The sequence below is a fragment of the Melospiza melodia genome, chromosome 18 (genome assembly GCF_035770615.1).
Source record: "Melospiza melodia melodia isolate bMelMel2 chromosome 18, bMelMel2.pri, whole genome shotgun sequence".
NCBI classification, from domain to species: domain Eukaryota; kingdom Metazoa; phylum Chordata; class Aves; order Passeriformes; family Passerellidae; genus Melospiza; species Melospiza melodia.
This window is the reverse complement of record NC_086211.1, coordinates 10815960-10833813: the sequence shown is the minus strand read 5'-3', so window position 1 is coordinate 10833813 and position 17854 is coordinate 10815960. Positions and strand designations below refer to the sequence as shown.

General features: G+C 40.1%; 1 long non-coding RNA gene across 1 annotated transcript in view; it reads left to right on the top strand.

Moving 5' to 3' along the window:
- The window catches only part of LOC134426412 (uncharacterized), a 205823-nt gene that overhangs the window by 91532 nt on the left and 96437 nt on the right, over positions 1–17854 (top strand). Inside the window, exon 2 of the long non-coding RNA XR_010029981.1 lies at positions 240–328. This is a non-coding gene — a long non-coding RNA (uncharacterized LOC134426412). The remainder of the gene's footprint in view (positions 1–239; positions 329–17854) is intronic.

The following is a 17854-nucleotide window of genomic DNA, read 5'->3' as shown; positions in this document are numbered from 1 at the left end:
GCTAGAAGCCCTTGATCCTGTGCTGTGGGCCATTGCAAGTGTAAATAATCCCAGCCAGAAGTTTTGTTCATGGGAAACTGTTCCTTTATAAAAGCTTGTGAGTGCACAGCAGCTCCCTTTTCAGACAGCTCTGTGGTAGCAGTAGGACATCAGGAAAATCCTTTCACAAGATGAGAGCAAGAAAGCTGCTGAGAGCTTAGGGGGTACTAAATGTGTTTGTTTATTTGTTTATGTTGCAGGTCTCTGGGCCGTCCTTGTGAAGGCAAGGTGAGCCCTTCTGCCTGTGTAGGGAGCTGCCTCTGAGTGCCAGAAATGTCCTTCTGAACAGGTAGGGCCTGAGCCTCTGAAATGGTGTGTGAGCAGCTGTCCCCACAAACTGCCCAACACAATTAGGGAATGGCAAGGAAGTCATCAGTGGGATGTGTTTCGTGGCTGCAAACCCAAGAAATGTTGTTGTTCTCCCATATTTTAGCGAGTGTGAGATCACATTTTGATCTCTCTCTGCAGAGACATCTTGACAGGCTGGGTGGGTGGGCTGAGCTGCAGGAGGTCCAGAAAGGTGAAGAGCCAGAGTGTGCCCAGGTGTGCCCAGGTGGCCAACAAGGCCAAGGACATCTGCTCTGTGTCAGGACTGGTGTGGCCAGAGCAGCAGGGCTGTGCCTGTCCCCTGTGCCTGTCCCCTGAGCTGGGCTCTGCTGGGGCCACACCTGGGCTGCTGTGTCCAGCTCTGGCCCTGCAGTGCAAGGGAGCTGGAGCAGGTCCAGAGAAGGGAATGGAGCTGGGGAAGGGTCTGGAAAACAAAGCTTATGAGAAGTGGCTGACAAAGCTGGGGTGTTTAGCCCAGAGAAAAGGAGGGTCAGGGGGGATCCTGTCTCTCTGCAACTCCCTGAAATGAGGATACAGCAGGGGTTGATGTCTCCTGCCGTGCCTCAAGTGAAAGGATGACACAGGTGTGATTCAGATTAGATACTTGGCAATTTTTTCTCACTGAAAGAGCGGTGAGGCATTGGAATAAGTTGCCCAGAGAGAGGCCACTGTCTCTGGAAGTGTTCAGGAGGCCTCTGGATGTGGCACCTGGGCAGGTGGTGCAGGGGTGATTGTGGTGCTGCTTGGACTGGGATGATGCTTGGACTGGATGACCTTGAAGGTCTCCTCCAACCTTGATAATTCCATGATTATCCAGAAATAGAATTTTGTTTCAATGCTTCTGTACTTTTCTGTTTTCTTTTAAAGTTAGCAGAATTTAGATCTGAATGCAGAAGGGACAATAGTATTTCTCAAAGAGTTTAGGCATTAAAACAAAGCATTTAACAAATTATAATCAGTATACTGAAGATATTTGTGATTTATTTAGCCAGCTCTATATGCTGAATGTATACAACCTGATGCAAAACTCAGTACTTTCCTAATGACTTATTTGAACCAAGTATTACAAGGAAAAAGAAAATTGGCAAATAATTTATGTGAAAGCATTTCCATAAAACCGTGACAAGTTGTTCTCATTTTGTGATGTGTATACATTGTATTCACCCAGTGCCAAACACATTTTGTAAAGTGTATTGACTATTCAAAGACAGTTTGTAAACAGAAAATTTTAACCTTTCCACCCACTCGTTGTGTGGGTGTCACTTTTGGGCAAATCACACTTTGGAGAAAGCCAACATTTTTAAGGTGCAAGAAATTAAATGTATCATATTAAATGTGATTAAAAATTAATTTTTAACAAGAAACAGGAACTTTGAAATTCTTTTTGGTCTTGGAGGAGACTGATTTATTTAGTTTTATAATTATTTATAAATAATACATTTATTATTTATAAATAATATATTTATTATTTAGTTTTATAATTAAGAGCAATAAAACATCTTGTTGAAAGATTTTTTTCAGCAAGATTACAAATTTGGTTGATACAACAGGAAAGGTGACATCAGATGGGGACATAGGAGGGCATGTGTCTCTTGGGCTTAGGAAGTAGACAGACACAAGGTAAAGTAAACAGTAAGTAGATTCAAAATTGTGCATTTTGTTACTGTTGCCCTGCAGTTCAAGGACAAATAAATTAACTGCAATCCTGCGACCTTTTTCTTCATGAAAATGTCTGGCTGGTTGATCACAAGGTCTTGTGCCATCCTAATTTATGAGTCTGAGGCAAAAATCAGGAATTACTGGCATTTGTCATTTTATTGGCAATATAACTGCTGCCATTTTGATGTTTCTGCCCTGAGAGGTGTCTGTGCAATGACAGAGCAGTCACTGATAAGAGTTCAGATCTTGGAGTTGCCCTCAGATTTTTGATTGCCTCATCTATGAAAAGCCTTTTTGCTTTTGTGCTAGTGAGAATTCTTTCCAAGAGCTTGAACAGCTAATTTATTTTGCTAGGTGAGTGGAAAGGATTTTATAATTTTAAGGAAAATGGAAGCAGATGCTCAGCTGATGCAAACAGAGCAGTGTAGTTTTATCTGTTCCAGTGGGGCTGTGATGATTACTATTGATCATTGCTCAAGTCTCTGTGCTTTTTGTGAAATGTTGTTCACATATAAAATATTCTGAACTATATTCTCTCACATCAATTAGCTTGTTTACAAGAGGCAGTAATTGCATTTGTCCATGGAAGCATATGGATCAGAGCACAATTTCAGGCAATTAAATTCTATTTTTGAAACTCACTGAATTATGCAACCTGAAGCTCCTTTCTTATCTGATTTTGATGGATTAAGTGATTTATCCTACTTTAATCTTAAAGTAAAACTGCATATATAAAATAGTCATACCTAAAACTCTTTTGGTTTTGTCTTAACTACTTATTTAATTCTTAAATATCCACTCTGGTAAGGTAGGATCTATAATGTTTAGTTGAGAATGATGATTTTTTAGAGGCTAGATGAACATCTTGCTCTCTGCCTGCCTTCTTATAGCTATTGATTTTAAAATAAGTGCAAAAATACAGGACTTTGGAATTTAGGTTTTACAATTTGCAAAATTTTTTAAAAATGCCGGTTTTGTTCCCCTCAGACTCAGTTGTGTACACATCATTTTTTGATGGCTGTTGAGGACCTTGCAGCTTGAATTCTCATCAGAGGAAATACCATGCTCAATTATCCACGCTGAGCAATACAACTGGGCAGGTGTGTTAAAATAATGGTGAATGAGGTGCACCAGGAGATGATAGGAAAACCTGAGGCAACAAGTCATGGTCAGTGTGTCCCAGATCAAGCCAGAAATCCTTGGATACCTCTGAAGGCAACAGATTTGCACACTGTTGCATAACCCAGAGACTGGATAGGATCTGCTGGTTCCTGGGGGTTTGGCAAGAGAAGGAGCAGGAAGGATTTTGGCACTGCAGCTTGTGTGCCACTGCCTTTGTCCATGCACAGTTTGAAAGTCCTTAAAGAGATGCTTTCAGCCACCTTCTCTTTTTCAGAATAATGCACTTTGACAAAGTATAGAAGGTTAAACCCTAGCAAATGTTGTTTGGCTGATTGTGACTTAAATTTTTCAATAGTGGGCCCAGAATCTGTAAAAAGAAGCAGAGTGATGTTGAATATCAAAGGAAATTTAGATCTGATTTGTGCCTAGGCTCAGGTAATCACCCAGGCAGGGCACAAACACTCTTGGATGATATGGGGACTGTCACAGAAAATCAGACAAAGCTACATTTAGACTAGATATAAGAAAGGAGGTTTTTACAGTGAAGGTTGTAAAACAGAAGTTGCCCAGAGACTTGCAGCCAATACCTTCAGAACCAGGAGGGAAAGGTCTCTCAGCTGACAGGTTCACTCCCCCATTAAGTATTGAATATTTTGATGCCTGAAGAGGTCTAAAGCGTTTTGATAAAGGCTCAGGACTTCCTCTCCATTGTTGCACCCCCAAGGCTGTCAGGGGGATTAGGGAGATGAGCTGAGACCTCCTGGTCCCAGAGGCAGCAGTTCTGCATCCTCCTCAGCTGGGACTGTGTGATTTGTCTGGGGCTGTGGGGCCACACAGCATGAAAGGGACACTGCTGTCACAGCCCAGCCAATATTGGGAGTTCGTGTGCTCAGGAATCAGCCAGATCAGCCTTGTGTAGGTCCTTGGTGGCATGGCTGGGCTTTTCAGAAGGACAGCACATTCCTGTGGGAATTGCTGCCACTGCACATCCACAGAGCGTAAGAGGTGTGTGGTTAGGGACAACAGACATTCCTCAATGGCACGGGGATTGCAATGAAGGTCCTACATTCCTAATGAGGTGTCAGATGTTATTTAACTCATTTCTCTGCGGAATCAGAGGTGGCACTGACAATTTCTTCTATTTCAGCTTCTGTAATTAATAAGACTGTTTAGAGAAACACCTTCTCTGACTGTGCTGGGATACAGATATACAAAATATACCTGGTGTTTGTGAGTGATCCTGCCTCACAGACAGAGTTACATTCCCTGGTGCAAGGCTATCTTGCCACGTGAGCTATCACCAGTTTGGTGTGTTTGGTTTTTGTTTCAGTTTCCCTTCCTCACACACTGTCAGCTAGCCTCAGGAGAGGCTTGGTTTTACACTCAAACTGCAGATTTACATAGCAGCAATGTGTCAGTTAACCTAAAAGGAGCAGGTGTGATGCTGCAGCTCCTAACAAGGATGTGATTCCTGGCTGAACAAAGCCTGACATGCTCCTAAGTGCCTTGTTTACACCAGCAGCACAGCCAAGCTCTCCAGCTCCTCAGATTAATTGGGAGCTGCAGCCAGCAGGTACCCGGTGTCACTGGAAATTGCTGGGGCTTCAGCGATTGAAAATGAAACTGAATCTCTGCCTTAAAAGGGTGAGAAATGCAGGCTGAGCCCACAGCCCTGTGGCTCCTGCAGCTCCAGCTCTGGAGCAGGGAATATCCCATAAACCCAGTCCTGCTGTCCCTGGGGCTGCAGGGTGGCTCTGGGGGTGACAAGCAGCCGTGACACAGATGTGCAATGCAGTAAATGCAGCACTGCAGCTGCTCACCAGCTCTGGGTGCTAAGTGCTGGCTGTAATGTGGTAAAGCAGAGCTCCAAGTGAGCAAAAACTCCTGGAGAATCTCACTTTTGAGGGTTTGGTCTCTCTGCTTCACTTCATGGCTTGGAATCTCTCTCCTCGCTTTTTGTCTGCTGTAACCTCTGGTGCTTTTCAGCCATTTTAAAGTGCTGCCTCCTCATCAATCTCAGTGTCTCAAGCACTTTTCTTCACTTCCTTATTTTTGATTACAACGGCAGTCTTCAGTCTTCTCTTGGCTTCTGATTTAGTGTTCATAGTTAGGGCTCTTTTCATTCTCCTTCAAGTGGTAAATCTCTGTTCTATCTTTCAGGCCCCTTAAATCCACACTTTTGTCACTTTCATGCTTCTGAAATCCTGGCTTGAATTTTGGCATGTCTTTTTGACAACTGCAGTCTTTTTTATCTTTTAATTTTTATTTTTCTAACTCTAAAACAATAGGAGAAAACCCTCTGCTAAGCCTTGTATACCACATTTAATTTTTCTTGAATAACTTCCCTTTCTTTAAAACTAATCTGACGTTCACTACAATCTTTCTCACTAGCACTGAATATTTCATTGTGATGTTCTTCTTATACCTTTCATCACATCCCACCTATTTTTCCTCTTTTGAGGCTTGAGTCAAAGTGGAGCCCACATTTTGTGGCTTTTGATCAATCCCTAAAGCCATTCCTCCAGTATGTACAGAGAACCTCTTTCCCAGTCTGCTGCAAATGTTACATCTCCCTCTTTTCTCTCTTATACAATAACAGGAGGGAATGAGTTGCTCTGTACTTGTTAATCCTTGGGCAACTCTTCAAAATGTACAAGAAAATCTCATATTTATCTATTTTTAATAGTATTGAATCTCCAATCCTGTTGGCTCACCTCAAAATGCAACAGAAAATGCTCAATATATTTGCTTTGCCAGGATGAGAAAATTAATATTTTATTTCTTTTATTAAATAAATAATGTTTTGCAGGGCTACCATCCCTTGAGATACAGAGATACTGCATTAATTACCACCTCAGCCCTATTCCCTATTCCCTTCCATCTCCCCATGAACTGAAGGAGAACCACTGACGTACTTTCATTGTTTTTGATTAAACAAATCCTTTGAGAATTTATTTCAACCTCAGATGAATTTGTGCATTCACAATTACTTCTGAGTGTTTTTTTCCTCCTCCCTTGGACAAACAGATCCCTCAATGGAAGTTTGCTCACCTGTGGTAGCACAAGCTCAGAGGTAGTGAGAGAGCAGTTCTAAGTCTCCAGCTCTTGCAACTTCTTTCTCTAAATCTCTCTTTTTTTGACCTCTTTAATAGCTATTGTTAGCATCTTTATCACATCAGGAGTGTCATTCCAGTGAGTTCTCCACATGTTCCTCCCTGGCTGCTCTGCCATGTTAATCTGTTTTCTGTTCTGGAGATGACTGGAAGCCATCTATCCACTCAGTGCAGCACTCCAGGGCCTTGCAAAACACTTTGGAGAGAGTATTTATTTAAACATTAGCATAAATGCAAAATGAATGTCATGCTTTTCATGAAATAGCCTTGAGTAAGTTCATTTTATGAAATCTCACAGTGTGCTAAAAGAACAGCAAAGTGATTTTGGGGGAGAGAGCAGATAGGGAGTCATCAAACACTAAATTAATCATGGCTGGATTTTTCTAACTAATCAACATTTAAAAAATGTTAGTGTTCTGCAGAATTTCTTCATCTATTAGCAAACTATTTAATATGTTTTAAACAGTACTGAAAGAGTCTCACAGGTGTTAGCCTTCAAGATAATTTACTCATTTTATACCAAGCCGTGGTAGATGTGAAACCAAAGCAGCAGAAACGAAGCTCAGGACCCTCCTGTTCCCTACAGATGAAAGTCAAGGTGTACTTTCACCTTTCTGCAGACTCTTAGGTTCCTGGTTTTTACATCTCTACAGAAGAGAATATAAATTCCCTTAAGGTATGAAAGCCCTGAAACACCTCCAACTTGTCCAAGTGCTTCAGCAAAAACACAGTCCTGTATTTACTGCTGTAGGAAACCATTCCTGATGAGCTCCTGATTGTTCCCATGCTGGTATGCAGTGCCTAATTTGGGGCGCAGGTCTGCTCACAGGAGGGGGGGTTTAGTACACAAGTGGTGATGTTGCTTTGCTCAGAGGACTGAGCCTTCTTCTCTGCTCAAAGCTGACAAAAATCAGTGCCTGCTCATGGTCCTGGGTGTTGGAGGAGGGAGAAACAAAGGCTGATGCAAGCCAAAGTGATTAAGGAAGAGAAGCCTGTTGGGACAGTCTTGGGCATGGAGGTATCTTTAAATACACAAATCTGTCCCACTTAAATCAAAGTTAATCAGAAACTGAGAATTTTTGTGACTGGGGAAAATTAAGTGTGCACTAGAATGCTTCTAGTTCTCCTAAATTAAAACCCTGACTGTCTTTAACTGTTTTCCTTCCGTTAAAGATGGACATCTTGGAGGAAACCAAACCTCCAGACTATTTATAGTGTAGTGTTTAATGAGAATGTGTGTCTTCATGGATAAAATGGCACAAATTAAGATTAGTGACAAAACTGGGGATGTATTCCTGCTTTCACTTACTCCACAGTTATATCTTGCATTTCTAAAACCCCATGAACTTGTGGCAGTAATTTCTAATAGTAATTAGTAGTAGTTAATTTAACAGCTGTACATTATTAAATAATTAGCCTGTATATAAGTTATCATCATTTTCATATGGTGAGATGTGATTTTAATGAGTTTTTCTACCCATCTTCATTAATGTATGATGTGGTTACTGCTTGCTGGATGCTATTTTCCAAAGTGTGTGTATTAAATCTTATCATTCAAACAAATGAAGTTTATAAAAGGGAGTTTTAACACTGTTTCTTAGCCAGGGGTTTTTAACAGCACTTGTGAAAGATTCTTTATGACAGATATAAAGACATGTTACTAAAATACTTTGTCTTTCTGGAAACCTATCACAGTCTATAAATGTCTCCCAAAATAATGCTAAGAGCATTCTGATATTGCCATCCTAAATATACACATTTTTTTCTTGTCTTGAAACAAACCATTGAAAATCTTTGGTTTGGAGTGTCAGGAACAACACTCACCCCTAAAGCAAGATATTTGACTTCCATCTGTTTGGGGGTTGTTTCTAGTGGTGTTTTTGTTTTTGTTTTTTTTTTTTTTTTTTTTTTTGTTTTTTTTTTAAATTTTTGTGCTTAAAGTCTCCTAATTTTTTAACTAGCTTTTTCTTTTGATGGAACCTTATTTAACCTTCTTCCTGAGTTTTTGAGTATTCAAGTGAAACACAAAGAACCTGCAACCTGCTAGCAAAAGGATTAGCATAACTTAGAAAGAGAAATTCATCCTCTCACTTCTGTGGAAAACCTGCTAGCAACAATTGGATGTCTTTGTTCATGTTGTGTTATCCCTTGTGCAGTTATTATTTTCTTTGCTGTGTGAATGACCATGAACTCCCTAACTTTGTTTCTCTGGAAATTTCACTTCTAATACCTGAAAGGTGTTAGAATATCTCCTACAAAAACTGTTACTGTTGGAGGAATAGTTATTGTGCAGCAGAAACAAGAGGGATACACCATTTTAGGGAAAACACTGATGAAAAAGTACCTGAGAATTCTTGGCCTCAGAGTTTTCAGCTGAGGGAGGCTGTGGAAAAGGCCACGTTTTCTATTGAATGGGATGCACATTTTATTATAATTTTTGGGTTTTAAGGTTAAAAAAGGAGTAACGGAAAAGAAGGTACAAACAAAAAACTCCAGAGAAATATTATTTTAATATATAGAAACTAATCAAGACTAAGGACTCTTGGGGTTATCTCTCTGGGTAAACCAGGTTAAATTCACCTTTTAGCTGTACTGGAATGACTTCTCTTTGTGTAGGAGTAGAGGGATCTATTTTGGAGGTATCTTCCTCTGCTGAGGAACTGATAAAATACCGAAGGTGTTTTCTTAACGGAGCTTGCCTTTCACCATCCATTTATGTAAGCAGGATTGATACCTTTTTTTGACAATCTGTCATGAGGTAACACTTCTAAGGAAGTGCCAAGGATCTTTGAGCACTGATTTAAAGAAATATCTACTTCAGCACTTGAAATAAGGAAGAACAAACTTTCCTTCCCACAAAAAAACACATTTTGGAAGAGCATAGAGCTGAAAATATATGCTGTCCTTTCATGAGAAATACCACCAGCTTTACTGTACAAAAAGCACTATGTTCATTGTCACAGCTGTAAAAATGGTGATATTCTATCTAGTTAAACCTCCTTTTAATTTTCTTTTGTTTATAAATCTTTCCATTGTTCTCTCAAGTAAAACATTTTTTTTTCAATTCCTCTGCATTCAGGACCTAATGAAATAAAAAAGAATTATTTGTGCTGTCACAGTCATACTGGGTTTTCTTAGATAGTGGCAAGAAACAGCATTTGTTTTGGATGTGGTGTGTAGTAATGCATGACTGTTTACAATAAGTATATACAAATTTATCACCTTTATTAATTGCTTTGTTGTCTCTGCTTTTTGTGCCAAGTTTTGCTCTGCCATGAGGAGCTGCAGATGCAAAACAAGGCCTGAGGTGAGGACTAGGAAATCCTTGCAAGCCCAGTTATAGTGTAGGAAGCTGCCTAGGAGGAAACTTGTGAGGAGCCCATCAGTTAGTGCTGTTTCATTAGCATTAGAAGGAGCAAAATTGACCTCTAAAAGTCTTTGAAGACCTCAAATGTAAAATATCTCCCCAGCATAGCACCACATGAACCTCTGTGCTTTTCTGTAATGTAAAACTCTACCTTGTCTTGGAGTGCAGAGTCCTGTCAGGAATAACAGGGCTTTGGAAAGTATGACTTTTCTCTCTGCATTCCTTCTCTCCCTGCTTTCTACAAAAAAACTGGGACTTTCTGGATAAACTGCTACTTTATTAAGATGTAGGCTGGCTTTGTGCTAAATGTTATGCAGCAAGAGTGAAGGGCAATGCATCCTTCCTTGTATGAAATCATAAGAAGTCAATATAAGAGTTCTTAAATTCCTGTTTCCCTACAGTACTGATTATTCTTTTTTTTTCCCCTAAAGATGAGTCTTTCCTGATGAAAAAAAAATCTTGTTAAAACTGGCATTATAATATCACACATGCAAACTTTGCATTAAAGCAAATGGACTGGCAATAAACTCCTGTTTCTGTAAAAAATCCTACATTGCTGTGTTGCTAAATCCATCATGTTTCCAAGGCAGTACCTGCTGTTCCAAACAACACATGCTGTTACCAACTCCATGCTAGACCAGCTGGCACATTCCTGGCCAGGCATGCTGGCAGGGCAGTGGGAAGCAGGAATGGCTGAGGTACAGGAAAGTGACCTGCAAAGATGCTTTTAACCATGCTTAACTCCATAAATAACCCCCTCTGTCTCCTCAGCTCTGGTCCTGTTACATGAGCTCTAGCATTGGAGCACAGTCCCACCTTAAAATATTCATCTTCCCTACACTGTGGTGATATTGGGAATGATCTCTTAAGGATGGAGCCTGTTAGACTGAAATGCCTTCCTGTGCTGCTGAGTGTGCAGGGAAGATAAGACACACTAAAACTAAACCCAGATTTTCCCAGTCCCAGTTATAGTTCCCAAAAAATAAGAAGCATCTTTGCTCCAAACAGTAAATGCCTGGCAGGATCTCATTAATGCCATTAGTCCCTCATTTCCCAAGACTCAGTTCTGTGCCATGTCACATGCAGCAAAGCCATGGCCAGAATGCTCTGCAGCAGTAAGCCACTATTATTGGATATCGGCAGGGGGATAAATAAAAAATATATAAATAAATAAATAAAACACGTTTATTTATTTATTTCTAGAAATACATATTTTATATATTATATAATAAGTATTATATTTATATATATTTATTTATAAATATATATTAAAATATATATTTTGCTTCCCACTTCACAGTGGCTAAAGCAGGGCCATTTTACTGTACTATAGACACTGATACTGTGTACAAAATATGGCATGCACAGGAAGATGCTGGGCCATGAATTATAGGTGCCTCTTCATGCAAACAGTTTACTGTATAACCTAGCAGCAAAATGAACTACAGGGTATTATCAGTTCTGTGGGAGATTCTGGATTAATTTCATTCCAGATGGCTGCAAGATTAATATATTGCCAAATTACTGCTTGTCCTTTCTTGGTGGTAACAGCTTATCTGCATTCCATTCACTCTAAAGCAGCACTAATAACTTCAGTAGTGGGAATTGTCCTGTGGAAGCACCATGGCAAACAAAGCTCCCATGGGTGGTGTAACACTGTGGGCAATGTGGAGTTTGGACTTTTTGGAAAGCCCAGGACCTGTAAGAAACTTGATTCTAACACAGAGATTCCTCCTTATCTGAGTTTCCTATCATTTTCTGGTTGTAGAATAAATGTGTGGCACTTGGCAAAATACAAGTATGTGAAGTGGAAGTGAGACGGGTGATCCTGTATCAGGATTTTGTTTTGGTTTGAAGCTTTCTGTAATGCTGCTTTTACTTCTCCCCAGTTCAGACTTAGAGAAGTCAATGGAGGGGTTGGGAAAATATGTTGGTTCTTGAGTGAATTTGATGCTGTTTAACAGGCTTGCCTAAGGAATAGGGAAATATTCTGTATTCTCAAAACTCGAGTCAGAAAGAACCATGCAAAATTATGTAAAATCTTGTTCTGTTAAAGAGTCACAAACTCAGCCTGTTCATTTCAGCTGTGAATGTCTCCATTCAGTTGCTAAAATGGCTCTGTTGTGTATTATCAACTCTGCAGTGTATGAATCATTTATCATGGATTCCTCTGTGGTCTGAATTTCTGTTGGACACTGCCCCTTGTACCCTACTTTTTCAATGCTGCTTAGAGCTATTTGTGCTAATTTGGGCTTTTATCTTCCTCCTGCCACACTTATTCTTTCAGAACTCTTTTTGAACAGCTTTCCAGAAGGAGCCCTGCAGAGATGTGACCCTTTTGATATGTCTGTCTAATATTGACCATCTCTCCCTCATATTTCACCTCCTACTGATGCCTCTGCTAAACCAAGAATGGCTAAATGGATACATAATTCATCAGAACTAAAGGAGTGTAGGAAATCATGGGAAATAATAGTTTGCATTCAAAGTTCAAGAGAACTGCTCATTAGTTGAGTTATTCTTTGCAGGTCTTATATTTTATTACAAAGGGAACTGATTTTAACCTGTGGATATCTTGCTTAGGGACTGAGGTCTGCAGGAAGGAGCAACACCATCCATCATGGTATTGTAGTAATGTTTCTGCTCTCTCACTTAGATTCAGGCATCATGTTTGCACTAGAACAGCTTTAACAAGGAATTGCCCAGCTGTTTTCATGGTTTATCCCCAGAACCACACCTCCACTCACACTGGCCAGTCCTGAGTCGCACAGCAGTGCAGGATTCCTTCTGTGAAGCCTCTCCCTGGAGTTATAACCTCCAGTTCTGGGCCACACTGCAATGGTTGGAAAGTTCTCTAAAGGGAAATAACTGCTCCAGGAAAATAAGGATTAAATAACAAAAATCTGGTCAGCTCAGCTCACAGAAACTCTCTGTCCAGAAGCTGCACATTCCATTGGAAGATGAAATATTCAGTTCTTTCCTCAGTGGCTTCCTCATACTCAGCAGCTCAGTAAAGTTTCTATTTGGGAACTCTGACACTTGCTCATACAATTGTGGGATTTTGGTTTTTGTAATAGTGTCCAAAATTCTTTTAAAGACCTTTTGTCTAAGCAGAATAGGAGAAGGCCAGTGTAGCAGTCTGTCCCTTTTACTCCTGAAGTAACAGATCCAAGTCTGAACAAAGCCTCTTGGAAAAGCAGAAAGCCAGTTAAATGAGTCCTTTTCCTCATGGCAGCACACCTCTTCCTCAGTATTGCCCACTGCTTTCCATTCATTAAACACTTTCAACATAACATCACACGTTACCCCCTGCTAAATTACTGCCCAAGGCCCCTTTGCCTGCCTTCAAATCGCCAGCTTCTGTTTCTGTGCTGCACAGAGGCTTTTTGCAGTCACAAAAAGGGTGGGATATTATTGAGCAAACTATTTTTCATGGCCTTCCAGAATTCCTTTGAAATTATTTAGTTTGACCTGGCAGATGTTTCAGGAGTTGTAGGGCTGCAAATTTACCAGCATGATTGCTTCTTGTCTGGGGATCTGGTAGTGCTGTTACTGGTTGTTGGCACATCAAATTTTATCAGGTTAGTCAGTGTTAAATGGTTGCCATGCAGCCATCACTTCCTAGTGTTGAGTTCTCTTAAAATCAGAATGAAGCAAAACAATTTTTTTTAATCTCTTTCCTGGCTTTATTTTTACTACATGATCACAGGATCATGAGGCCTGGGGAATAGATGCAGAATTCCTTTAGGCAGGGCTCAATGAAGTGCCTGTCTGAAGGGGTTTTGCCATGCTGTGGGTGATGTTCAGGTGATCTCTGATGCATTGTGCCTCTCCAGCAATAGGACTGCTCTCACAGGGGGAATGAGGGTGGGAAAGCAAGGAATTATTTACTGCAATGATGATGCATTTAGATTTGGAACCATTGCCATGCCATTATCTGGATGTCTTTGGGTAAATTCAGGATTTGACATCCATCAAGCTGCCTGACAACACTAAGCCTGAGCTTGTGAAATGTCTCATAGGATAGAGGCATAAATCTGAGTTATCTACATAACAGGGATATTGAGTTATGCTGCACAGAAGACATAAACATAGCTGCTCTGGAAAGCATTTCTGAGAAGATAGACCTGAAATACAGCTCATTAATAAAAACAGTGTTGCTGTAATGCATAGCTCTAACTTTTAGCAGAAGGAAAGGAATGATTTTAGGATTATCCCTTCAGGACACACATTTATGTGACTCCTAGGAACATGCAGTTCCTTGTGTAGAAGATAAACAAAACTTTAGCTGATCCCATCTACTGCTGAAACTCAAAGAGCTGTAGGCATAAGTAAGCTTAGCTGAAACTGATCATTCTGGCCTTAGCTTGTTACCTGTGATAATTAGAAGCAACCCAGAATGTCAAGTTCATTAAACCTGATTGTTTGTCTTGTTACTACAGCAATTCTTCTGTATATCACTTCTATACAGTGATGCCATCTGGAAACTGATGGCATCTCACCAGCACAAAATGGATCTGACAAGAGGGAATCAAGACTATCACTGTGTCTTTTTTTTTAGTTCTGTTGCTGTTGTGACTTGAATAAAACATTTGTTGGCATTTAATGCAAAATACCCAAGATTCTGTACTGGAACATAAAGCTCACATTTTCAGTAATTATACTGAGATGTTCTTTCCATTCATCAGAGAAAGCATGTATTACTCTGGAGAAAAATGCTTTCAACAGATTAAAATACACTTGAGGCTCTCATCAGGGTGTTTCAAGCCATTCTGTCTTTAGGACTTAGTAACTTTTTGTTAAAAATCGTGGAGTGGACTGAAGTAAATCACGATGTGAAAGAGCACTGGGTTGCAGCCTGTTCCATAAAAAAACCTGAGCAAGATTTTTCTCAAAACATTGGTGTTCTGGATGTGTAATTGATTTATTTTTATTTAAAACCTGTGATGCGTTACTTTGCTTTTCACATAACATGAGAATTATTTAATGGAGGGGAAAATGCTGTGATCATACATTGATGAGGCTGCTGCCAGTGTTGTTAGAGCACTCACAGATTGTTACCTCTTTGAAAACAAAACATAATGGGCAGCTCAGACCCCACTGGTCCCTGCTGTATCACCTAGTCTGACTCAGGACTGTTATTTGGCTCCCAAATTCTAAGTACAGTGACATCTAGAGCTGTTAACCCCCTGGTTTTCTGGGGAGGATTAGAGATAGGCACAGCAGTGTGCCCTGGACACACATTTAACTGGATGTGGATCAAAGATGCAGTGAGGGGATTAACAATGGGGTACCATGGGGTGACCACAGCAATAATCACCTTTTTTCTTAAAGAAACCTGTGCATAGCTGAGGTAAAGGACTATTCCACTTACTGGTTATGCTAAACAAGCAGGAAACAGTGTGAAAATTAATTAATTTAATATGTTAGAAAAAGGGAAAAAAATCCAGGCTTTGTAAATGGAAAGAGAAAAAGGCTTGTCAGTTAATAATGCTTTCTTTTCTTGCTAAAAGAACAAATGCAACTTTGCCAGGGTTTTTGCTCACAGGTATCCAGGAACTCAACAATTTGTAAGAATATTATCCTAAAAATAACGCTAATTACTGCAGAACATATAGAACACATTCTAGAGGCACTGCTTCTTAATTCATCATAGCTAATCATTACCTGGTAGTTAGGACCAAGCTGGATGGTAGCTGCTCATCTGAGGGGAAAAATACTGTTTAAATTGGGCATGTTCAACAACACCACTGAGCTTTTGGAGGCTCAACCTAAACTGACCCCAAAATGAGGAGGGGGCAAACAGAGCTAAAATCCTGTGCTCATAACCATGCTCTGCCCCTTGGCTGATGAGCAGAGGGGTGTCTGCAGGCAGGGGAGCACTGTGGCCTTTGAGGGCTCCCAGAAAGGACAGAGCACACCTGGTGCCTGGCTTTATTCTCATGACAAACCTCATCCTGCCTAATCACCCAAGGAAGCTGAGTCAGAGCAGCCTTTCTGCAGGGGCTCTGGGAGCAGTCACAGCAAAACTCCTTTTCATTTCTTAAAGAAACTCTGTATTATTATTATTATTATATATATTATTCTTTCTATTCTCTCTGAATTTCTCCTCTATTTTCTCTTTCACTTAGAGCTTTCCTTACTGAGACAGTCTGTGATTGAAGACAAGGGAGTGAGAGAAACTTGCATGCCTGGAAAACAAAGCCACTCATGATCAGTAGCTGTGATGTACTGTGTGGACTTACAGGAATTATATGCTCTGGATAATATGCTGGGAATTTCTTTTTTCTATTTCAATAACAAAATGGTTGTGTCTTAAAGGGATCACCTTCTCCATGCACAAAGAGATGTTGACATGTAGCCAGGTCAGCATGAAATGTGTGTGCAGTGCCTTGATGGCAATAAACAACCTTATTTCCAAGCAGCGAAGGGTTGTTGTATTTGTGTTGTATTTGGGTTTTTTTATTTTATTTTATTTTTTGGTTTGTTTGTATATTTTGTTGTTGTTGATTTAGGGTTTTTTATAGGAAGTTTAGGTTGATTGCTCTATGAAGCAGTTTTACTTGAAAATTAAATAAAATAACTACGTGTAATTTGGGGTACTAAAGAAGGCAGCATACTTTTGTTAAGCACATTGACTATAAAATAGAGCCTCAAGTCTTGTCTTTACATCCTTTATTTCACACAAAAAGAGTAGTGGAACTTGCACAAAAGTAGATATTTTTGTGGATTGACAAGATACTTTTATGAGAAAAAGAATGGGGCAGGACCACTCCCAAAACCAATCAAACATGCAAAGCCAGTAAAGCTGTCACAGCAGAAATGCACTTGCATCACTTAAAGCTGAGTGCTGCGAGAGATTGTGTAACGAAACCTAAACTGTGAGTTTGGTATATGCAAACTTCAAGTTGTAACCTTCTTTCATTAAGTTAAATTTTGTGGATGGACTGCAGCTGCTTTGCTTGAGAGAACAATTGTCACTGGTGTGACCACACAGCTCAGATTAGCTCACCTCCCAAAGCTGCAAACTGGCTGAAATGATGCACCAAAGCAAGACAGCAAATGCAGCTTTGAACAAGGGTGTCAGTGTTTACAACCAATGCATGAGCAAGTGGGATTGTAAAAACCCCTTAATTAAAGCCATCTTTTGATGTTTGTGTTTATAGGTCATTAGTTTGCTGTATGTTGTGCAGATGTACTCAGCTGTTTGCCAAAAAGATCTCACTTGCATTATATGAACTATGATTTTCCCTTGCAACTCCTTTAACTTGTAAGTTTTGGCTTCTGAAACTTGTCACTGGTTTTTCAACTCAAGGCTATTTCCCAGGCTGAACTCCCATTTTTTATGAAGTAAGTCAGCCTCTCTGAGTAGAACTACTTAAGGCAAGTTGAGAAAACTACTCTCCATCATCTCTGCTTTTTGGCTGAGCTCCAGATGAGTAGCCTTCCATCAAGAGTGAAGGCTGGATGGAAGCATAAAATCATTCATAAAAAGAACACTTGTCACTGTCAGGAGAAGGACAAGAATGAGGTGTGCTTGCTAGTGAGAAGGAAAAAGTGAAACTTTTAAAATGCTTTTATTGAAATTTAAATCTTTGGTACTTCCCATGGGATAGACTCGTGTGCCTGGCATGGCATCATTTTTGTGCTTCAGATCAGGCAGAATAAAACCCATGCCTTAACATAATGACAGGATGTGAGAACAGTAGGGGATGAGAGGAGTTCAAAGTGAAGAACTAAATGTTCTTTTGCTTTGAGTTTGACCTGGCACCATGACTTCTGCTTCCTAATGGAGGAAAATCAAGCAGCTTCTCAGAAATCAATCAACACTTGAAAGGCAGAACTGGAAAAGGAGCCTGTATCACCTGGACCCTGGCTATCAATTCCTTGTAACAGCCTGGCACCATCAGAACCAGAGGCTGCAGAATGACACTCAAATTAGCAGGGCTGATAATCAGTGCTCCTGCCAATGCTGCTGAGTCCTGCAGTTGTTTTTTCAAATGTAGGACATATAAAACAGCCATTGGTGTCCACAGGATTTAACAATAGAAAGGAAGAACACACTTATGAGAATAAAAAGCAGAAACTTGTGTTAGAGTGGAAGTGTGTTGCTGTGGGAAATAAATATTTCTGGTTAAAGGGTGAATGCAATGAGTGATACTTAACAGGTAGATCCATAAGGAAGCAATATTTAAATGTCAGCATGATAATAACTGTGTGGAATCAT